The following is a 25,388-nucleotide window of genomic DNA, read 5'->3' as shown; positions in this document are numbered from 1 at the left end:
AAATAGGATGTTCAGGCACCTCCAGCCTTTTTCAGCAACCACGCAGGGGACTGTTCTGGGTGATAATTCAGGAGCTCAGTTTGTAATCCAGAACATCGCACCTAGGTCCTGCGTGAGGTGTAACAGGATCTGTGTGTGTCGCTCACTCTCTGGCTGCTCAGCAGCAGATGCCAATAAGGAAGCTTGGGAGCAAAGCAAGAATATAACAACACTTTCCCAAAATACTCTCTCAGTCTCCAAAAGCTTGTAGTTTAGGGACTGATTAACAAAACTAGTTCGCTAATTTGAGCTACAGCTGAGCCTAAGGTCAGTGGATGGCTTCCAGTGACCATAGCAATGCTTAGAGCTGCTTGTGAGAGGAACCTCACCAACATCTTAAAATGGCAGAACAATTCTCCCATTCCCAATGTGATTTGATCTAGCAGGAACGGGCAAAACAAGAAATAAGTGCTGCAAGGTAAACCTAAACTAATTAAAATGAGAAATTAGTTCAATGATGAGGCTAATTCACAACCAGAGCCATCTAGCAGTGAAATGGGTGATTCTCAGGTCCCTGCAGTCTTCAAATTACATTTTTGGAACAGACAGTTCAGAGGAGCTCAGGTTATCGGTGTCTGCACAAGAGGGAGGCAGCACTACTGGGGGGCCGTTTACCTCTGCATGAGAACCACCGTGCCAAAGGCCTTGGAAGAAAGTGTGGGAAAGAGTAAGGAAAAAAAAATTATATAAACTGAACAAGTACTAGTAAACTCCCAAACCTCAGGAAACAGGTGGGTTTTTGCTTTACATTATATTGTCCTCCTGATAGCTTCAGTGGATTTTCTTTCTACTATATTTTTTTTCTCTTTCAGAGGGCCTGCATCACTTCAGAACAGGAAACATTAAAGCATTGTGTTATGTATGAATCTTCAGTTACACCCTGTTTTGAAGAAAGTATATGGAGAGGACACATTTGAACACATGACATGATCCACCTTTAAGTCTTTTTGTTAAAGAGGCACTGAGTTGAACAAACACTCATCAACCAATAAAATCAGATTAGAGAAAAAGCAACAACTGTGGCTAGTGAATGTATTATAATCCGTATCAACAATCTGCATATAATAATTTATACAGGGGAAGAAGACTGGAAACTATCATCACAGAAATTTCCTATGGTAATACCGAAGACTAGCTCTCTAGGTGGACCAAAAGAGCAGATGGCACACTGTTTAAGCACCGTGCTTTTACTTACAGAATATGCATTAGGTATCAGCAACACACTGGTTAAGTCTAGGACCAGGCACTTCCCTGGTGCAAAGAGTGACTATTCTGACAGGTTCAATGAAGATGCATCCACTCATACCACAGCTCACACACAAATAACACAAAATCATTTTTCCACTGATTTACACACATGCACACACACAGAACAAAGAAAAGACATACATAATTTTCAGCATGGCAAACCCCTCCTAAAACACAAGAGTCTACAAAATGTTTTCTGAGTACTAACACTGAGCCACAAATTCAATCCTTAGTCAAGTACTAAATTGTTTATCTTCATCTCCACTCATTAGCTTGCACTCAGCCTTCAATACAAAAGCCAAATCATTTTAGGGTTAGTTTCAAACATAGTTTTGGTTATGCTCAAAGTACATTTTCTTGTTTCTACGTAACAGATAAACATTTAGGCTTAACACTCTTTCCTGGGTTGTAGACGCATATCTTGTGGAACTCCAGCAAGTAACAGTATTCACGTAGCAAGATCTGAATAGCCACAGTACAATTCCAAAAAGCAACAACAGATACTAAAAAAATATTTACTTCATCTTCCAGTGTATAATTAAAATTCTAAAACAAATAACCTGATCTGTAAATACTCTTTGCTCATTCACTTATATTTCTTCTGTAATGTTCTCCTTTGAGTCCTCTTTGCGACACACACTGTGCTTGGTTTTCCTCACCAGCGTTTTTCTGTTCTCTTCCCATTGGAACAAGTTATTTTCTGCAGTTTTCTCAGACTGCAAAGCTTCCCTGGTTAAGGAATATGTTGTGCACCACGTGAGCGCTGACAGTGCGAAATCCTGTCAATACTCCAGAAGGAAATCAGCTGGATGGTAAGCAGGATCACAGCTGTCTATAGATTGATGTATCAACTACAAATCCTTCTGCACAGTTGCATAAGAAGCTGATCTCAATCAAGTTGTTTCTAGTCTGCTCCCAAGCAATTTTCTGACGACCTCTGAAGACAGGCAGGCCAAGATTCTTTCTGCAGCATACAGCGAGCCATGGGCACTCGCAGTCATGTCATCAAGACTGTGTATCTGCTCTCAGCAGCCAGGTGCTACTTAAACGATAAGGAGGAGATCGCATAAGGTCCATTCATAGTGACATAGGAAACATTCTTATTATTCAGCTAGCAAGAAAAGGACCTGGGGTCCTGGTAGATACCGAGTTGAATATAGGCCAGCATTGTGCCCTTGCAGCAAAGAAGCCCAAGAGCCTGCTGGGCTGCAGTAGGGCAAAGCGTTTCCAGCAGGTTGAGGGAGGTGATCCTTCCCCTCTACTTGACCCTAGTGAGGCCACATCTGGAGTACTGTGTCCAGTTCTGGGATCCTCAGTACAAGAGAGACATGGACATAGTGGAACAAGTCCAGCAAAGGGCCATGAAGATGATTAATGGATTGGAGCATCTGTCAAATAAGGAAAGGCTGAGAGAGCTGAGACTGCTCAGCCAGAAGAGAAGGTTTAGGGGGAGCTTTCCAATGTGTGTAAACACCCAATGGGGGGAGTAAATAGACAATGGCCACAAATTGAGATACAGGAAGTCCCATTTAAATGTAAAGAACCTTTTTTATTATGAGTGTGCTTGGACACTAGAACATATGTTCAGAAAAGTTGCAGAGTTTCCATTCTTGGAGATACTCAAAACTGACAGGACACAGCCCTGGACAACCTGCTCTAGTCGACCCTACTTTGAGCAGGGGGTCGGACATGATGACCTCCAGAGCTGCCTTCCAACATCAATAGTCTCTCTGATTCTATTCCATAAAGGTACAGAGAAATGAATCTGGCTGCCTGAACTTCAACAGAGTTAGCAAGGTCACAATTAACAGCTACTGAATACAAGAATCTTACATAATTTGTATATCAATATATTCAACTCAAATGTGCAAACCAGGAAGAAAGGTGAAAAAATACCTAGTTACATTGGAACCTCCTTCAAAATTGTTCATATACTAGTGTACACCACCTGCAGTATCCCTCAGTAGAAGCATCCAGATACTGGATTTCTCTGAAGGAAATCCTATAACTAGCAAGGTTAGAAAGGCAGAAGGATGGGGGCTATTAAGCATGTAAAACACAGGGGTTTTTCAGCCAGTTGAAGCTCATCTGATGTTGCATGCTTTGAAAACTATCAAATCACCCCAACACTTCCTGGGTTGATTCTGGCCTGGGCCACTTAATTCCCCAGAAACTCCCAGGTATGGTTCAGGAATGAGCAGAGACTGGGGGCTGTTCCTCATAGATGGTGTGAACACAGCTGTCATGTCCTGAAGAGTAAAAACCCTTAGTAGCGTGGGCACAAGCCATTCCTTACTAATTAGCCTCAGTGCCAAAAGATGTTTGAGAAAACATCACTGAAATCAACACGGCAATATTACAGAGCCACGTTCTGTTGGCAAAACCCAACCAGCTCTACTAACATAACACATCTGCTACATAAGGGTCTGTTCAATCTTAAAAAACAAGAGGACTTCCAGGATTAATGAATCTTTTCCTGAAAAGTAAAAGCATAAGCTGGTTTCTCAGAAATCAGAGATTCAGAGGTGAGACAAAATTATTTCCTCCCTTGTGCATTCTGTGTCCATTGGCACAAGTCAGAGCAGTTGGAATGGATTTGCTCCAGTATTTCTTACCTGTTCTAAACTATTAAATAACTTAGTTCTCTCAACAGTGGAAATGAGGTAAAGCAATAAGGAGGAGATGTTTGGTTAAGTTTTTAACGACCATGGCAATTTTATTTAGATTAATTTTCACTTCTAGGTATTTGAAGGATTCTGCTGGTTTCAGCCCTGTCTTGGCTCTTACTTATTCCACATGAGGAAGGTGTTCCAACATTTCCAAACACTGGAAATGAGGGGAAGAAAGAGAAGAGGTGTAAATGACTGGGATACTGTGTCTGAGGAAAGCAACAACACATTTCTTCAAGGAATGCTGTTTCTGTGAAGTCCTGTAAGAGACAATGTGTGAAAAAGAGCCCAAAAAGCAGTAATCTCAAATCCAATTTTGGATTACTTCTGAAGGGCGAGATGCTGCGTATCACATTGCACAAGTCAGAAGAGCTGTCAAGGACTTTTAGACATATATTCTGCCTGATGCATGGGGATCATTAATTATAGTTGTAGGGTACATCTCTGTCAGTTCACTTGCATTTCTTGGGCACGCCCTTAATATGTTCTGCAATCCTGACTTCTAGGCCAGTACTGCTTCTGAAGCACTATCAGGTCACACAGGAAAAATGCTAATGAATATTGGTCTCCTCCCACCTGCAAGTACAATTAGACTGCTGGCCCAGACTCCACAGGAACAGCTTTAAAGCAAGGGCAGTAACAGCATATAGGAAAGAAAGAAGACTGACAAAAATCTGATATTTCTAAAGATAGTTACCAGGTTTTGGTCTACCTAAGGACAATAATTAATGGGATATCATTCCAGACTTGGGAAAAACACCACATTATAGAAGTAAACCACCTTCCTAAAATTCTGCAGACTGAAGGCCACCTGCACAGTGACTTTCCCAGCATGGGAAAGCACCTGCTTGTTGCTAGCCAAGAGCCTCCTGCTGTTGCAAAGTGGCTGGGTAGTAGGAGAGCTGCTATGGGACTGCTGTAACAGAAGCATGTACAGATATCAAGAAAACTACTCTGCTGTCACAAAAGTGGTCTAATATGAAGACAGTTACTTATGGTGTGTACTGTTAGGGTTCCTGAGTGGTACAAAGCTGTTAATAAGAAACATTCTTAATGCCACTTCCCACTCTAAGTTTTGAGATTCACCGTAGGTATTTTCATCAGGCTTTAAAGCACCATATTGACCACTGTAAAAGGTTTACCTGGAGAGGCGACAGGAGAGGTTAGAAAGAACCACAATGCCAGGATTTTGGAAAGGTCCTGACTTACACTGACACACGTGCTGACAACAGGAACATTTGCATCTACAGACAGAGGAGCATCTCCTGAGGTCAGTCCTGACTTGCAGCATTTTGGAATTGCCAGCTACTCAATGCACTCCCCAAGCCTGCAAAACCTTTCACTAAACGCTTACCTAGAGAAGAGAATCAATTCCAGTCTGCCTTAAGAAGTCCCAGAAAAACTGGAGGAAATGGCTTTTAGAGAGCTGACGCGCAAATCAGCAACCAGTTAACCAGGCTCTTAACACAGAAATGTTTCTTGCTATGACTGACTTCTACAATGCCATCAAGAGTTTTCTGAAAGCAAGAGAGACCTGCACTTCAATATGGAGCATCAGATAATCTCAGTTATATGAAACAGCCTCTATGAAATGAAGTGACTTTAAAAAGAGAGAGAGAAAGACTCCTACTTCAAATCCAGTTTGTGAGTAATCCATGTTCTTAGATAAGAAATTTTACTTGCGTGATAAAGTAAAATATTGTCCCATATACACTTACCTACCTGAGTGTGAACTCACGCAAAATGTTACTCGTAACTGAGGTATTCACACACTTGTTCATATTTTATATCCTCCATTTTAATAAGTTGTTTACTGCAAAGTTATTTTCACATAGTTCTTGTTGTGAATTTGTTATAAGCCCTGCCTAGACATTATGGCAGTAGCACTTCAAAACAGAAAGTCAGGAGTATAAAGCCATCAAATGACAAATGCAGTGAAATTTCGGGATATTTCAGTGATATTTCAGGATGAAAGTTGTTCACATTAAAGCATTATTAGTGTAGAGTCATAAGGCAGTGCAAAGCTAGAACAGCACGTGCTTAAAGGAGGCTAAATTGCTTCTCTACCAGCTAAGTTTCTCTCTATCTTCTCACACTGATCCTACCATGAAAATAAAGCACACAAGTTATCTTTGGTGCTCTTCTTAAAATTCTTTTAGTCGGGTGATACTGTTATTTTTTATTCTTTCTTATTAGTTTTGTAGTAAAAACCCACAAAAGCGGAAAGACAATAATTTTTCCTGAGCCTTCTTATCACCCTAAAAGAGGAATAAAACTTGCATCATCTCTAACTCCTACATTCAGTCCAACGGTAGTGTGTCAGGAAGGCAGTAAGTACATTATTCCTCCTTCCATTAAGTTCTGTTTCTACGTAGTCTTAAATTCTTACAGGAATTAGAAACATGATCAGTTGAGTTGGACATCTATGGTCCAGATTTCTGCTCTTGTTCTAAATTGGACTCTGAAGATTTCTGACTGCACCTGGTTCAGTGGGTTAGCAGCACCTGGGTTTGGATACAAGTTATATTATTCATACCACCGCAAGCTTTGAAAGCCATACAGCACATCTAACAAGATAGGCAGAAGATTTTTAAGTCACAGCATCACACCTCTCATCATATTGTTGAGAGGCAATAGTCAACACAATATAGTCTGACCACAGCTCTTCCATTTTACAAAGGCACTGGAGAGCGTGCTGGTTGTCCCCTGACTTGGAACCTGCCCTGACTCAGAATCTGCTGACTCCTGCTTTTATACCTCCGTTAAGCTACTGCCTGACATCTGGCAAAGATAAAGCTCCCCTCTCCAGGGGTCAATAACACTGAGCATTTCCAGCACATGACCATGATAAGAGTTGGCTGAGGCATGACTGGGGAGTAATCAGGACACATATACGTGATCTCCCCACAAACTAAAATTGCACAGGATGGTAACAGCCGCACACCAATATTTAAAACTGCAGATGAAATCCTGCCTGGATGCCCCTGGAACAGGAGAGAGCACGTCAGCCTGCAAAGAGATACTGCTTTACTGGCTGTGTGAGTTATAAGGAACACCTTAGAAAACTTAATATGCTTGCAAAAACTGTAAGAAGACACAAGGGCATCCATGCCTACTTTGAAGGCAAAACCAACCCACTTCCAATACGGGCTGACAACCAGATGACATACAAAGTTCACGGACATACAGCATGTTAGTGCAAGGCGATTTGAAGTTGAGTCAAACTCATTTGTTGTCCATGTTGGGCCACTGCAGTTGCAGCCAGTTTCAGTGCTTTTCAATAACCTCCTGCAGAGGACAATTACATGACTGGTCACTGCGGTTTACATAAAACAACAAAAAGTTCAATATTCCAGCTATGATTCTGGTCCAAGGTCAAATTTGGCAACTTCACTTTTCTGCACTCAGAGAAAGCCATTAATCATTGAAAAACAGCAAGCTGCATATTTTTCTAGAACTCACATATCAGCCTAGAATTAGCAAGTCCTCAAATTCTTTGTGAAAGCTGTTTAATCATTCTGATATATTTTTGAGAGATATTATCAAAAGATACTGCTTCCCACAGTCTCTCACTACCAAGGTTGTACCAGGTTTGTGCAAGTTAGTGTTTCAGACTACAATTGTTTATACTATTCTTTTACTATGGGTAATTCATTGAGGTACAGAATGGATCCAGCACATCAGAGCTTTTGCCATACAAAAGTGTTAATGGCACTGCAGTTTACAGCATTTTTCTCTGCCAGATGGATGATCATATTGGTGTAACAGTTCCCAGCAATTTTTGCAAGTCAGCAATAGACTGTACAAGATTTAGTGGATGGTGTTTAGCTAGAGCTTGCTTACATAAAGAATATGCAAATACTTGCTTACTACTGAAGGATTCACTCGGGATGTAAAAAAACATATTCTACTGTGCCTTAAATTTTCAAGACCACTATGACTAAGAAGAGATGAAATTACTATCTTTTTCTGTAGGCTGTATTCTGACATCTGGCATTCCGGAACAAGTAATAAATGTTCAAATACTGTAATTGTTATTTTACTGACAACTAACTAGCTCTCTAATAAAGGGGAAAACAAACAAACAAAGAGTTAGTCCCGAAGCACACCTGGTGAAAATAAACAGTCTGTCAGGGAAATGAAAGCCAGGCATCATTCATCAAATTCAACAAAATCAAAAAGGCTCTGTGAGTTCCCCAGAAGTAGTGTCTCTGAAGGTCAGAACTGTATTGCAACAGTAGGGATCTGTAAGTAAATACCGCAAGTTTTTCAAAGCAGACTTCCATCAGCGTTGACAGAACCATTTCAAACCGTGGTTGTTCAGCCTGGAGAAGGGAAGGCTGCGGGGGGACGTTATTGCAGCCTTTCAGTACTTAAAGGGGGCTTGTAAGAAAGATGGGGACAGACTTTTAGCTCGGCCTGTTGCGATAGGACAAGGGGTAATGGCTTTAAACTAAAAGAGGGTAAATTTAGACTGGATATAAGGAAGACGTTTTTTACAGTGAGGGTGGTGAATCACTGGCCCAGGTTGCCCAGAGAGGTGGTAGATGCACCATCCCTGGGAACATGTGAGGCCAGTTTGGACAGGGCTCTGAGCAACCTGATCTAGTTGAAGATGTTCCTGTTCATTGATGGGGGGGTGTGGGGAATTGGACTAGATGAGCTTTAAAGGTCCCTTCCAACCCAAACTACTCTACGATTCTGTGATTGAAACACCACAAGTCTGGATCATGTGCAAAAACTGAAACAGACTCACAGGCATATACTGTGCTCATTTAGGTTGCATTTTCTGGATGTAAAGGTATTTGTGCCACCAAATAACCCTGAGAATCCACTTTTTTACTAAAATATTAACTAAGTAACAGTAAAAACTACAAGCTTAAGAGGCACACTGTTTTCTACTTCATCAGCCTGGTGGGTTTTGTGTGCATTTTGTGGGTTTTCTTAAATACCCTTACTCCCTCATATCTTAAAATGTTCATCTCTTCTAGTACAAAACACAACACCATGTTGTGAGCACATGAAAAGTCGATATTAAAGCTGCCCTGCTCAGATCTCAGAAATCAGGAAATGTCAGCTTTCAGGTTGCATGAGCACTCTTATCTCTGTCCTTTACTCATACATATTACCACAGAGACTTCAGCTATGTGTTCATGTAGTGGTTGCTCAAACACATGAGCTATCCTGCCTTGTGGAAGACTGTGAACAACAAACTGTTGGAAGGCAGGAGGGTATCAGGAAGAAAATGTTTGTCCTGTACTCACATTCCTCCCTAAGCACTACTTTTGGACAAAGGGAGGATTTTAGTCTAGATGCATCTTTGGCCTGATGTAGCACACTCATAATCACAGTTACTTCATTGCTGTAAAGTTGCATATAGAATATACTTGAAAACCATATGTACTGAGGTTTGAGAGAGAATCCATGAACATTTTTACAACACATAGAAACTGCATATACAACATATTATTTGTAAAAAATGAAGCTTACTGATAACTATTTTCTATGTAAGGAATGACAGCGTACTTCTAGTTTGAAAAATTAATTTCTAAATAAAGCAATAGGAGAATAAAATTAAAGCTTCCATAACAGTATACTCTTGATTCACAGAATAGCAGCAGTGCCTCTAAACAGACATTCCCTTTACACAGAGAAATATGCAATGCAGCCATAGACTCATAACAACTAGGCATTGCATATATTCCTAGCAAAGGAGACCAAATACATGTTTCTGTACGCGCATACAGCATAGGTGTTGATGACTATGATTATAGCTGCTTGACACCTTTCATAATCATCAAGTGGTGCTGAACCGCAACCACTGAGGCTGAAAATTTCCATGTCAGCTATTTTGCATCAGACTGATTTTTGGTATGTTTAATTGTTGTTGCCAAAATTTCAATGGTTTTCAGTACAAGGTCAGGAAAGATACTTGCAGTTCAGTTAAAAGAAATGACTGTTGGGAGGAATTTAAAAAACCCACAGTTTCTATTTGGAAAGCACAACTTGAGAGTAAGCCCTTGTGCCAACATGCTGTCTTCATGAAGATCAACCTAAATTTGTTCATGTTAGAACCTCTAAAGCATTTCAGTCTGCAAGCACTCAATAGACCCACTCAAAAAGTGGTTTCAAGAGGCTGTGAATGCTCCAACTCCAGGCTAAGGGACAGAATCATCCAAGCCAGGTAGTGCCTTTGTGGAGCGAGATACAATAGGAGAAGAAAATGGTCCCTCCTGTACTTCTAAAGGTTTACACTACTGGAAAAGATGACTGTTCAACAGAAGGACCAAAAATCTGAAAACAGAAGAAAAAAAAAATTAAAAAGATTAAGACAAGAAAACAATGACAGGTCCCAGTTAGATATGACTGAAACAGAGCCAGGATTTGCAGTCTTTTGAATGGACATTAATAAGAACCTGAAACAGAAGACTCTCAAGACTTCTCTATTGTCAGCCAGTTGTTGTGAAATTCACTGGCAAAATGAAGCCCTCATTGTCCTCCGGTAACTGGTCCCTGTAGAAGATTAGAAGCCACCACATACATCTGTAGTCGCCATAAGCAGTCAGCTCCACTGAATTCCCCTCTGGTGATGAGCAATGTGTGAATCAATGCAGTTCAACACTGTGAGTTAAAGTTGCAGTTTGCGGGTGCATATGCACTGAAACATGTATTCCTCCACTACAGCATCACAGACCATTCCCTCATTAGGCTCCACCTCGCTTATGGCCTGGAAAGAGACTGCTCATGAATACTCTACGCAATCCTTCACTGAGCCTGGGAGCTGTGCTCAGGCAAAGCTGTGTCATGCTGCAACAGTGCAGATCTACAAATTATGAAAGCGATGCTAAAGGTGCAGAAAATTAGACTCAAGACAATCCGGTGTCAGTGTTTCTCCTTGAATCATTCACACAGCAATTTAAGATTTAGCCCTGTCAAAAAAAAAAAAAAATAATCTTGTACAGTTCTATGGCCAATGTATTCTTTTGACCTCAGTAGGTAACTGTTTCTGCTAAGTCATGCACCAGGATAAAACCTCCTGGAAGTCTACAGTCCTTGAATTACCTTTATGAATGGACACCAGAGAACACCTGAACTTCACAATCTGAATCCCTTGAGAGCTTTTGCAAAATCTCAAACCCTGAGATTAGGTAACCTATTTAAGAAGACATAAGAACAGAAAAAAATAAACGACGACATTTGCACAAGTAGAATAAACTCTTGCCTAAAAATGGGACAAACACAGCCAGTGTGAACCCTGCTTTCCTTTGGACTGATTTGATATCTGCACTTCGCAGCTCTAAGTCCCATCCCAGCGACACAGCATTAGATCAGGAAACCTTATGGCACTAATTTATGTAGTGCATGGAGGACAAAGATAGCTCCACGTTTAAAATCTTTCTATTGATCTGATCCAGGCTACATCAGTTGATGGCCACACATTTCTGAATCGGAAAAAATACCTGAAGTGTTATGCTTTTGGAATAAATGGTCTTCAAATAGTTATTTTCATTATCATTTTTATGACAGCGCAAGAGCCATTTCTGATGTTGCAAATGTAAGGAAATGCATAGCATGACATAAGAATTAGACACCTGCCCTACAGTGCTTTTTACAGCAATTCCCAGGCAACAGCTCTAGAAGTCAGAGTCTCTTACCAGGCTGCAGGTTCTAGTACCTGTCCCAGCAAGACAGCATCACACGCAGCTTCAGCAACAAATGTTTATCTGATCTAGAAAGAATGTGTAAATAGACATGGAAAACAGATGGTATTAATAGGCTGCGTGGAGAATCTTGTTCAGAAATGATGCCTAAGAAGAGAATTAAAGGAACGGCAGGTATGTGAGCATGTATTAGCATCCCACTGGACTCATGAGAAATTCGTAATATATTGTTTACAGATGTCATCTTTGCATATGTCACATTTGGTACATCTGCAAAATCCAAGTCACAAGGGCATTCTAAAAGAAGACAGTGGAAGTCTTTAAATCTCAGGGTTAGACTTTCTATATTACATTAATCTAGCCTAACATGCTCTCTGGTCAAACACAGGAAAATATAATCAATTCAAACCCTAGGAGAGCTGTTGGGAAAATATACATTACACATAAATTACTAACTGGTTTTATCATGTAGTTTTCTACGTACAAGTACGTACCCCAAATGTGATACCTACAACAGGAGTGCATCTAGTAGCATGCAGGACTGCTCACATCCAGCTTGGGGTGGGAATACTAAGGTAAATTGTCCTTATATCAGAAGTTTTACCCTAGGCCTAGTCTGACATACTGATTGAACAAGCAGGAAAAACGACGAGTAGAGCACAGGAAGAATAGCTTGGTAACTGGCAGATTATTTTACCTCTAGTTTTGCTAGTTAGTTTCTCCCACTATGTGGGGTGCTTAGTTCAAGGCTCAGTTGAGCTTCCCAGAGGCCTTTGCTTCTGACAGCCTAGACTCTCAACAAGTAGAACAACAAAACTGCAACTACAAATCACTCCCTACCCCAAATTCACACAACAAGGTTGCAGAGTATACTGGAGTCTAGAGATTGCAGATATTTCTGCTAAAGGACTGCTGTGACCATGCAGGCTGGGTGCTGCATGTACACATGCTCACCATGTATTTTTCCACCCACCTTTCTCACCATTTAAAAACTCAATTCTGTCACTGTCTACCCTTTTTCCTAGTAAGCACTTCCACTGCTGAATGACCTGCAAAGCCAGGATTCATTTTCTGATTACTGAATCACTCAAGCTTCCAATTTCAGCTTTTGAATGCACGCTGTTGTCCTGCTAAGTCCCTAAACCCAGTTATCAAGCCACCTATCAACCTTCCTTTCAGCAACTTCATCTCCTGTAACAGGACAAAACAAGGCTCATCCTTCCAGGCTTGGGAGAAGGCTGGGCTCTGCCTTCCATCTACTTCTATGCTACCCTTAGAATTAAAACATCACAACTGGACACAGTATCCTAGTAGGAGACTTAAGCGACCTGACCTGTGTATGTTACAACAGTCCCTGCTATTCAGTACAACTTTTGTAAGAAGAGATTACATAAGTCCCCCCAGCTTTGTGTTTAGGGTACAGGTAACGTGCCTTCCTATAATAACTCCCAACTCATTTTCTTCTTTGACAGCCTGCTTTCCAAGGGAGAAGAGGCCACACCTGTGGGGCGAAGGGATTTCTCATACATTGCACTATATTTGGCTGCAGTAAAACAAATTTTGTCAGAAACATTTAGCTAGATTATTTATACCACACTTGCACCATTAACCTGTCCTGCCAATTGTTTGCTACAGCATCAACCGCAATGCTTAAGCAACCACCACAGAAAGTCTGAATGACGCTGCACAACCAGCTGAACCAGGGGACACCAATAAAGGCCCTTTTCATTAGTGTCTCCCTACTGCGTATGAGCATCTGTCAGTGAACCAGCCTGACTCCAGCATGCAGCATACGGAATTAAAAGGTGCATGTTTAATTAAGCTGTCATGTGATCCTAAGCTGTATGCTTTGGGGGCAAAAAAAGACACTGTATTCCACATGGTAGCTGTTAACTACTAAACATGTACCCTTGCCAATGGAAAGGAAAAAAGAAAGAAAAAAGCACCAGGTTAGTATGACAGGCTGGGCATCAAGATGAGTGGTATTAACCATATAATGCAATTCTTTGCTGACAGAAACTCAAAATAACTGTTCCATTATTTTGGCAGAATTGGCAAGAAGCTAAGAGGTCTGTAGCTCTTTGTGTTGAGTGCAATAAAAAGAAGAAAATCCCAGATCATCATTTTTTAACAGAAAGAAGCTTTCTCCGTGAGACGTACTTGGAATAAGTCAGTATGATAGGGGTCTGAATATGGCTTAATATGACATAAAAAAGGACTGTACACATCTGTGAATGGCAAATTCAGAAGCAGATTAGCTTAAAATAATGGTTACAGGTGACATCCATCACAATCAAGCTGTCTTTTGGTTTTTTTTTTTTTGATAAGCCAATATATAGCAAGCTTTATCTGCATGCATGTAACATCCATAAAACAACGGACACAAGCATTTTAGCATTGCACCTTAACCAGTGCTTGACAGCAGATTGGATTGCAGTACTTCATAGATTTGATATGCTTATAACGGATTGTCACATTCCTGGCATTTCTCCAGACAGCGTTTATACTTAACAACAGCAACAAAAAATTAGAACACATAACAAACATTTCCTTATAGGCCATTTGAGATTATTCTACATTTAGCACTGTTTTTTGAATAACTTTACTAATCTATCTTTGGGTTCTGAGCTGCTATATTTAGATCAAGAACATGTACTGCAAGATAAAATCTACATAACCTATGCAAAACAAACATTAAAAAGTGATTGTCAAGAAAAACCTTGACTAAATAGAACATCTGAGCTGATATTCAAAACCCAACTGGACGTGGTCCCAGACAATCTGTTCTCGCTGACTCTGCCTGAGCATGGGGGTTGAACTAGATGATCTCAAAAGGACCATTCTGACCTAAGTAACTCCAGGATTTGGTGATTTTTACCTGCGAACAGGAAAGTCATCTCAATTATGCAATGCACTACACCCAACAACCTGCAGAGAAAGGACTGGGGTTTAAATGCATAGACTTGTTTCGGGGATCAAACAGTTCTGTAAAAGACCTCCCTCTAATCACAGCACGATGTCACCAGGCCCTGTGCAGTGCAGGTGCCCTGTCACTACAGTTGACAGGACTGGGATTACATTGACGGCTTGTCTCAAATACACAACACGCTGACAGAAGATACACGTTTCCTCAAGGAGATCATCATTTGGCATTTCACAAAACAGAACAAAACCTCAAATTCCCGTTGGGGGAGCATTTGAGTTCTTTAGTCAGTGATTAAGAAGCAACATTTTTGTCTATGGAACTTGGAGGATTCTCTTACCAACCTGGTGGGCAGGAATTCTGCTGTGCTCCAAGCAGAGCTACTGCAGAACAGGATGAGGTCTGCACAGCCTGACGGGTTGCAGGCTCTTGAGGTTCTGAAGACTTTTGTGGGAGAGCTCAGGTTCTGACGTGGGTTTCGGGTTTGGTTTGGTTTTTTTTTTCACTTGGGTTTAGGGTTTTTTTATCCTTTAACCCCACTTCTGCTATAAATATGCAGCAACGTAGTCCTGAAAAACTAAAATCCACAGCAGACTGCAATATTAGCAGCCACTAAAGTTCTGTAAGAACAAGGCACCTGATTTTCAGCAGCAACGCAGCCCTCAAATGTATGCATTCACATATTGGATTATGTTAGACAGTAGCTATTTAATAATAAGCCATTAGAATAGGAGTCCCCCAAGTTTTATCTGAGGTTAACCACTTAATGTTGATTGCTGTATAACAGAGTTTGCCTCTGATAAGTACTTTGGGGCTCAGCAAGGTTAATGAAACCTCAGGGGAGGGAAGACTGTATTTCACTACGTTTTTTAAGGAGTCATGCCTTTAGTGCACCTCATTAAGAAGGTTCATGGATTAATCTACATGCCCACGTTTCAGACCAAAATGGCTTATATTAAGACCCTACTTTTTTGTGTGTCTAGGCTCACATTTGTAATTGTAGGATTTCTGTTCACAGATAACAAGATCAATTAAAAGATGCATGTTTCTCACAGTGGATTCCCCTTTTTGAGTAGCAAGCAATTCTTCTGGCTGTACAGAGAAGGTCAGAAAGCCTCCTCCGGCATTAGTTAAGTGTTGATCACCACTAGGATCTGACGAATCGGATAAACACTTCACAGGGTGTGCAGATCCTTGTTGGGTGAAGGGCTGAAAAATGAATTCCTGAATGCAGTAAGGGCTTGGACAGAATCCAGCTTTTTTTTTTTTTTTCCCCTGTTCCAAGAGCTCCTTCCACTGAATTCAAAGGGAAATGCTGGATCTGAATCCTTATCTCTCTGCTAAGAGAGCCAGGTATTTCCGATCTCCCTCTGCTGTGCATTCTACAATAACAAGGATAAAGCTCAGTGTCAAGTGCACTGTACCAGACCCTGTCAGACTTTCGACCTGTTCAATTAACTATATCAAATCAGGCAATAATTTTCACTGGAGCACTGGGAAGCAGTTCTTTTTTACTGAAGGCTATTCCCTTGGCAAATCTTGACTTTCAGAGGCCAGCTGTTTTAGCACTTGAGTGGTTAAAAAAAAAGGCAGCTTTGGAGTTTATTATAATACAGGGGAGGGAAGGCAGAGAGGAGTGTGTTCCCCCCCCCCCCCCCCCCCAGTCTTTTTACTCTCTGTAAAAGGCTCAGCTGGCTGGGCTGGTATTTCCAAGAACAGAACCATTTTCAAAGAGGGACATGAAAAAAACAGGAACTGACAAGCTAATTAGAAAAGACTGAAGGCGAAGGGTAAGGACTGGCTTGTCTTAGACTCTTCTGAGTGCAGTCGTCACTGATTACACCAGATTAGACAAATGCCGATACTTTGTTGTGATAAAGCCTCCTGCAGCAACTTCCTGGGGCTGCCGCAGTTTGGCTCCGGCCTGGAAAGCAGGCTGGCTGCCCGGCCGGGGGCCAGGGCCGGGGGGCCGAGGCCGGGAACGGTGGGAGCGGGGGCCGGGGCCGGTGATGGCCCGGGGCCGGTGGTGGGCCGGGGCCCGGCGCCGGGCGTTGGCCTGTCCGCCAGCTCCCCCGCGAGGCGCCGAGCGGCACCGCGCCCGCCTGCCGGGCGGGACCTGCTCCTCCTCAGGGCTTTGCAGATAAAAGAGGTGAAAATCTCATTGTTTCCCCCAAGTACGCTTCCAGCTCTTTCTGAGCACCGGCTCGGAGCCACCTGGGAAGCACTGGAGGCCGCAGGCGGCCGCTTGCCTTCGCAGCAGCGGGAAGGCAGGGCACCGGCACCGGCACCAGGTGAACCCGGCTCGGGTTGGCAGCGCTGTGACCCCTGACAAAGGGTCCTGGGGAAAGCTGAAAGCAGCTGGGAACATGGAGCCACGACCGAGGGCAAAATTTAGGGTATGAGTTAATCCATTTGTCAGAGACTTGGTCCAAGAGTGGATATGTTGGCTACGTAGATATAAAAATACAGAGAGAGCAGAGAAGCTGGAATCACAGCATAATCTGCAGAGGGCATCTGGCGCGAGGAGAGTCGCAGGGGATTTGAAAACAGTGAGAGCTCGAAGTGAAAGAAGGAATGCAACAAATCACAGACCGATTGGGTGGGAGATATTAAATATGCACCCATTCGTCTGTGTCGTGAAACAGAAGTCAAACGCTCAGCCCTGGCTTCCTCCAGGTTCAGATTTCAGGAGAGCTTCCTTCTGTGTTTTATCATTAGGTTAGCTGTGTTAGACTAGGGAACACTGCCAAATAATTATAAGATTACACTAAGACTAAATCCCCATATCATGAACAGCACATGCTGGCAAGCAACAAGCTGAAATAAAAAGAATCAGCTCTAGCTGCTCACTGATATCACAAACACACACCCACTAAGCAGCAAATTAATTCACTTCTTCGAAGTAAAGAATTGCAAGGCCCTCTAACAACTCCTCCACTTAATCACTGAAGCTTCCCCCATCAAAGTTTTCCTTACCTACAACCAAGCCATCAAATTGACTTCATGCCTGCACAGCAAAGACAAACACTCCTTCCCAGACAACGGCACAAGTAATCTGAAAGGAGACCCTCCAGTACCTCCTGGTTTTGCGCTGGTTCCCACCAGAATGGGAACCAGAACTTCTGAAGAACTGCAGGGAAGACTGACTTGGTGGGAAATGAGAGCCCAGCAGTACTACTAGCAGTTTAACCAAGCTGAAAAAGAAGTTGTTCCAGACTCAACAAGTATAGCAGAAGTTTTAAAAAAGCAACACAGAATTACAGCTTAATGAGACTTTGGTCAGGGCACAACACTTGGAATCAGCACAATTCTAAGCTAATCAGCCAGTTCTAAACTAAGGACCCCGTCCTTTGAGTGAAAAGACTCCAGGCTGGTATGCACCATATTGAAATAGTTAATCAATATTAAGTGGGAAAATAAAAAAAAAAGAAGGAAGTGCCATCAGGGTTAACAATTCTACATCCTATGGCTTCAGGCTGTTCCTTGAAGGTCTCTAAGTAACAACAGTGCTTCACCCTACCTAGCTTCTAGGTAATGGGATTACACAGCCTACTGATGGATCAAGGAACATGGTAAAGCAATAATGTAATCGCTAACAGTTGGTGATGGTTCCAAACACATGTACAAAGAGAACTGCCTAAGAAATAAAATGAGAGGGTAAAGTTTCAATATTTGGCAGTGTTACAACTATTAATAAAGTAATCAATAACCCTGTTAAGCAGCTAAAGAAAAAATAGTTGCTAAAACTCATGCTTTGTCAAGAACATGTGAGGGGTCACGAAACAAAAGCGGGCGGACAAAGGAAACAGACTGAACATAAAAGGGGTATTTTTATAACATCTCTTAGTCCACTAAATTCATTCCTCACCCCTCCATTGATTACTTCAGCAATTTACTCTTTTAGCTTTGGTCTTATGAATCCCATTTAACTTGGATGCCTGAGCCACCTAAGATAGATAGGGTAAGCACCCAAAGGCTAAATCACTAGTTCCTAAGCTTTTCAGCTCTGTCAGTGGATCACAATCAGTGTTCAGCTCTTCTTGCAGACACACTGTGCAGCCTTATCAGCAAACTAGGAAATACCACAAAGCTTTACAATATGGTTTGAGAATTCCTGAAACAGGCTTTGCTAAGACATTTGATACAGTTTTCCATATCTCACCCTAATTCACATTTTTAGCTCCCCTCTGAGTAAGAAACAAATTTATTTTGAAACTGGCTGCCATGGTGAGAGGTTCTGGGGGTAACGATACTGATGTGAATCAGTGTTTTGTGGAGAATAGAGTGGCTCAGGTTTACAAAGACTGTACAACAAGATCTTTTCCAGGAGAAGGGAAAAGATGATACGATCTCTAGTTAGTAAAAGTTGACTAAAATAAATAGAATGATTAAATTAAAAATGCAAAAAAACCCTTGTGTTAGAGGTAAGGAATAATCCAATTATCATTGCAAGTAATTATGAAACATAATTCCTCAACATCTGACAGCACTTGAGGCGTAAGTACTGATGAGCAAGTAAACACTGCTTCAAATGAGGAGCAATATACCTTTTTCTCCTGTCACCTAAATACTCACACTCTAAGGGTACAGAAGGACTTATCTAAGCTAAGTTGACAGGGAATTTCAAATCTGAAGCTAAATGACAGGATTTATACTTTTCAGTTCAAAGATTATTTGGATTCTGTGTTATACATCAGGTAGGAGTAAAAGCTACAGCAAATCTGGCTACCATGGCTCTGACTGAATTCTTATGTAGCAACAGAGTAAAGAAAAAGAGGCAGCTAGAGTGCAGTTCACTTCAGAGTATGCTATAGAGCAACTGTTTATTGAAACCATGAGAGATCTTCCCAGGTAGTTACAAGTGGAAAGAGCATTCTGAGGAAAAGCAACCAGACCCAAAAAATACCCAATAAGACAGGAAACGGTGTAAAACATTAATCAGCTACTTGCACAGCAGCTCTCACAGCTGATAATGGAGCAGGATCATGCAAGCTGTTAATTCTGAATTTAGTAGATATAGAGGCAATAACATTAGCATGTCATTGGCAAGCAAGGCCAATAATGCCTCAATTGCCCTTCAACAAGTTCCCTTTCCTATTAAACAGAACAGATGATAATATCATTTCTTCCACATAGGATTTTATGTAACAATGACATTAGACACTCCCCACTGGTTTGTGCACGGAAGAGAAGATAGCTCTACTTCATGACTAATTGACTTGATTTTTGGGACGTGGTTTAGGAGACATGGTTGGACTTGATGATCTTAGAGGTCTTTTCCAACCTTTATGATTCCATGATTTCTTCTTACACATGTAGGGCCTAGCTCTCCCATGCGCAAGCAGCAAATTGTTTTGGCAATGAAGACTCTGTCATGGCAGCTAGTTAGAAAACATTCTCCTGTTCCAGATTAAAAAACAAAACAAAACACCAAAAAAAACCCACCCACCTCATAAAAAGCCTTATAAAAAAAGATTACTTTCTGCCATAATAGTCCACAGATTATTTTTCTCAGAAAATAATCAGCTATGTTTATGGAAGTTATAACTTAAGTATTAAGTATTCAAGTGCCTCATTGTCCCCTTCTCAACTGGAGATGAGCCTTCTTCCTGGTCATACCAGATCCCTCATGAGCCATTACAATTTTGCCTCCTGTTGTGGGAGTTCGCTATATATTGCGTGAGCTATAATCTGACTGAAAAGACAGACCCAGGCTTGGGTGAGATGTGAGAGATTACTTTCATGCAAAATTTTCTTTATTGGTAAGAGGTTGAATAATAAAAAAAAGATTTCTGCTTTCCAAGTATTTGGCTCATGCAACATCTTTCAATTCTATGCTACATAAACACAGGGTTACAATAATATATTTCTGATATTATTTTCCGTGCAGAAAGAACAGTTGCCACATATTATGCAAACAGGAGCCTTATCTCAACACCCGTCACTCTTTGATGAGTTCCACATGTTAAAAATTTGAGAGCAGCCAAGTATGAAACAGGGAAGAGAGCCCTCACATTTTCCAACACGAGCATCACAGCTCCACAAAGAATGCTGCAAATACATCTGACCTTATCCAGGCAGCAGAATAAAAGCTCTCTCCTGGATGCAGCAGTGATTTTATTTTATTTTTCAAACCGCAGATGGATGTAGTCAGGATTGATCTGACAGCCCACCAACCAACATTGCTGTTAAGACCTCACAGAAAAAGTAGGGAAAAGTGGCATAAATAAGGACCGTGGGCAAGGCTGGCTTTTTAAGCTTTGTACCACAGAGAAGGGAAGGGCTTCATGGAGACGGAAGTTGCTTCTGCAACACCACTTTCGAATGAACACTGCTTGGGAGGAGACAACTGTTGGCTGGAAAGCACTGTCACATGCAAAACAAGAATATAACTAATATTTTCTCAGAAATACCCTCCATTTGGACATAATGAAGGTTTGTTTTTGTTTCTACTAAAAATCTCTTTTCTTCTTCTGTGAATAAAACTAGATGCGAGATAAATGACAGTGCTGCGGAATGCCCAAAACTTGGTACAGGTTTGAGACCAAACAGAGAAAAATGTCGTAAGCAAAACTTTAATAATGCTTTAAAGGCGGCTAAAGTACTTCCTACAACACCTTGCCCTGACCCAGGACCTTCTTCACTTGGTACCAGTCCTACATCTGATCATAAAAACAGTCCTCTACCAATAACAGCCTAGAGGGTAGGTTGTGACCAGTTTATAAGGGACAATAAAACAATGTCCAATAAAATAAGCTAAGAAAAGGTGCCGTTTGTGTAGTCTTCTGCACTGTAACTACAGGAGGATTTGTGAGAAGACTCTGGAGGGCCAGATGTCAGGTACACAGATGGGGAGGTCATTGGGGTGAACACCTATTGAGGTCACCTTACAGAAGGCCTCATTTTGTTTCTTGCATCAGGCCTCACATTAGGTGTGCTGTGTCACTGGCACAAGAGATATTCTGGGTCAGTGGGTTACCCATCAATAATGGAAAGATGAAGGATAACAAAGTTGGAATCACTTGCCAAGGGAGGGATCAGGAAGTTTTTCCAAATGAAACAGACCCGGTAACAGACTGTCAATATAGCTGATTTAATGCAAGAGTCTTTAGAAGTTATAGAATTATCCAGATTTTAAGGCTATTTGCAGCAGGTTTTCAGTAGCAGTTCATACTTCATTTTCCGAGGTGCCATTTGGTATTCAATGAATATTTTTAAGTTCTGGACCCTTCTAGAACTAAAAGAGGTTTTCTTGAGTCCTGTTCCTTTCCTCCTTAAAAGTTTAATTTAAAAAGGCTTGAGTCCTTTCAAGTACCTCCTATCAAATTCCACCACTTGGACCAAGGTACCTCTTGGGTATTACTTTGACAGAATGAGGTTTGTTTAATGATCATAGCATTAAAACCTCATGCTCTGAAGACATGCATTAGCACACTGGGGAACATGGCCTAAAAACAAGATGTGGAGCAGTTCTTTTCTTCCTTTCTTTCAACAAATGATACATCAATAAACAGTGACTTAAATATCCTCTTTATTACTTTTTCAATGGACTGTTTTCCCCAAAATGGCTATTCCTTAGTCATTCTGTGCCCAGTCTTGCTCCTATTAATACTGAGACATTGCAAAAATCTTCGTTTATTTCAAATCGTACAGGATAAGACTGTCAAAGAACAGCTCAACTTTCAAGAACTCTCTAGTAATTTAAAAGTATGGCTACCTGGCAAATTCAGAGCTACAAATGCACACTGAAAGCAAGGTCCATTTCTCAGGTTTTCCCCCTGGATTATACTGGTACACAGTGAGTGTAAAACGTTGCTCTGACTGGTCAGCTTTTTATGTCCCCTCACACTGGTGTAAACACCAACACCAGTTGTAGAGCCTCCGGTGACGTGGCCCTACCATTACATTGCTTTCTTGGTCGTACAGGCTACTGTCATCTTTGTTACCCCCTTTTTATTCTCTTATTTTTCCTACCACTGCTAATTCCTACCAGGTGCCCTTAGATCTCACTCAGTCCTTCAAATTCTTTTGGTTCTCTCTCGGGGTCCAACACCATGAAAATGGCTGCTGACCTGTTGCTGAATAAGTCAACCAAATGCTCCACTCCCTGAACTCAAGGATTTTGCGTAGAAAAAAAAGTCTCACAATTTCTCATTAGACATTTTATATTTAATTCTGCCTAACTGGCTGCAAAATGTGTTTCACTGATTCTGAGGTGCTCACTCAGTTATTACTCAGCAAATCATAGGACCACAGAAGAATTCAGGTTGGAAAGGACCCCAGCAGATTTCTAGCCCAACCTCCTGATCAAAGCAGGGTCAGCTATGAGATCACATCAGGTTTCTCAAGGTTTTATCTAGCTGGGGCTTGAAACCTGCCCAGGACAGAGACTGCGCAAGCTCCCTAAGCAACCTGTTCCAATGCCCAACTGTCCTCATGGTGAAAAAGTTTCTCCCTATGTTCAGCCTCAGCCTCTTGTTTCAACTCAAGTCTGGTGTGTCTCAGACATCACTGTGAATGGACACTGTTTGATGGTCTGGCTCCATCTTTTTGATAACAGCCTTCTACACACTGGGGGCTGCTGCTAGACCCCCCATCCCACCCTGGCAAGCTGCCTCTTCCCTAGGCTGAACAAGCCCAGCTCCCTCATCCCATACTCACAGGGCAAGTGCTCCAGCCCTGAGCATCCTGGTGTCCATCACCTGAATTTGCACTGGAGTGCAAATTCCAACACTAGAGATCCATGAACTGGAGTCTAAAAAGTGCAGAGTAAAGGGGAATAATGACTATCCTTGAACAGCTCCCTATGCTGCTAACACTGCCCATAATTCTGTTAGTATTCTTTGCTGCCAAGGCACAACACTGGTTCATTTCATCATCTTGATTGTCAAGACCACAGGTCCTCTTCAGCAAAGGTGCTCCCCAGCCAGCCAGCCCCAGGCTGAATGGGGTGCAAGGGGCTCAGCCTTCCCAGCTGTAGAACTTTACATTTGTCCTTGCTGAATTTCATACGGTTCCTGTTGATGCATTCCTCCAGCCTGTCTGGTCCCTGTGCCTAGGACCCTACCAATGGCAGCCCTGCTCCTGAGTCTATTGACTGTTACCCCAATTTGGTGTCACCTGCAAAGCTGATGAGAGTACACTCTGTCTCATGGTATCCTCAGTAACACTGTTAGTATGAAGATCTTTTTTCTTACCAGGTAAATCACCAGATTAAGCATTTTTTTTCTTATACATCTGGAGCTGCTCTTTGTCAGGAGTAGTAAAAAGGTATAAAATCTCCACAAAGGAAAGGATTTTGAGATGCATTTTTGCCCCCAACTCAATAAACTGTAATCAGCAACTAAGAGTCCCAAGTAAAATGCCACACTTTTCAACACCTATGGTTAACAACTGATAGATATGTTTGCCCGCCTATTTTCCCACCATATGACCATGCCTTAGATTTTATCTTCAAATAAAGTTTAAATATCCTTTTCATGTCACTCTCTTCAAGTTCTTTTCCATCATATTTTTCCATATCACAGCAGCCTGTAATGTCAATTTAATTCCTGAGAAATTTTCAACAATCACATCACTTTTCCATAGACATATCTGAAACAGTTATAGTACCTTGGCTTAATCTTCACATTAGTTTCCATGCTCCTTTCATGCTCTACTGTTTTTGAGCCACAAATACACTGTTCTATCCCCTTATTAGATTTCAAATAATTGGAGTCACAGGGACCAACAGCACTGGAAATATCCTCCCAAGTTATTGATTTCAGTCATAATATTATCACAATATACCTTCATAAAATCCATACAAACATTGATTGCGTTTCTTCATTTCTTGGGTAGTTACTGAATTGAAGTCATTTTCTTTCCTGCAGACTTACTTCCTAACACTCGTACTAATACTTTCCTTATACCTCTTTTGTGTAAAGTAAGAAAGATTGATCTTGATTCTTCTTTTTCATAGAGCTCTATAAGGTTCAAAGTTTTGCACATCTGCAATGAAACTACAAGGTTTCCATCTATGTTCATGTTGAAATGAAAACAACTTTTTCCTCCTTTCAACTTCATCTCACAGTGCCTTAATTCTAAAAAGAGTCAATACAATGATAGAACAGTAGAAAAAAATTTAAAATAGCTGCAATTTTTATTGGTAGCACTCTGGATGCCGTCAGCTCTGTACACATGGGTGGAGGCAGTCTACATTCCTATGGACTGCATTCAGCAGGTGACGACTTAGAGGAAATGGGCACAATGGTTATGTACTAAAACTCAACACTTACCAAACCAGTACAAACCACCTCTCACATATAAGCGTGTACACATATTCATGAGTACATAGTAAACAAATATCAGTAGTTTAGTTGCCTATTTTGCAATCGCTCATATATTATCACAAAGGAAAGAACAGCAACAGGAATCAATGGAAAACGTGAAACACCAGAATACACATACACAAGCAGACAGTGATTGAAACATGCTTTAGTTAACAGTACATTGTTGTTAAGACTAAGATTTGTATGTGAAACTCAAATCTCTGCTTGATATTAAATGGCTGAATGCCAATTCCCGGGTTTGTGTACCACCACTTCAGAGAACAAATCAGTGTTCCACACTAAAATTTTTACAGATTAATTACTGCCCAGGATACGAGTAAAAATGCTGTTTAGCTCGCATGTTACATCTGTATTTATATTAATCCAGTTAACTCTGCTAAACTGATGTCAGTTCAAAGTGGTCAGCTAAAACACCACTACAGCAAACTGAGTAGGAGTTAACAAGTCAAGCAGATCAACAAAATCAATATCAACTTCTAAAGTAAATAGAAAATAAAATACTAGCAATGCTTTTTAA

At 41.3% G+C, this 25,388-nt stretch overlaps 1 protein-coding gene across 6 annotated transcripts in view; it reads right to left on the bottom strand.

Annotated features, from left to right (window-relative positions):
- SAMD12 (sterile alpha motif domain containing 12) overlaps positions 1–25,388 on the bottom strand; it is a 177,465-nt gene that overhangs the window by 106,016 nt on the left and 46,061 nt on the right. The gene's annotated exons all lie outside the window — the stretch shown is intronic.

Source organism: Phalacrocorax carbo, chromosome 2, assembly GCF_963921805.1.
Source record: "Phalacrocorax carbo chromosome 2, bPhaCar2.1, whole genome shotgun sequence".
Lineage (NCBI taxonomy): Eukaryota > Metazoa > Chordata > Aves > Suliformes > Phalacrocoracidae > Phalacrocorax > Phalacrocorax carbo.
Note: the sequence above shows the minus strand (reverse complement) of the source record. Positions and strands in the feature narration are given on the sequence as shown.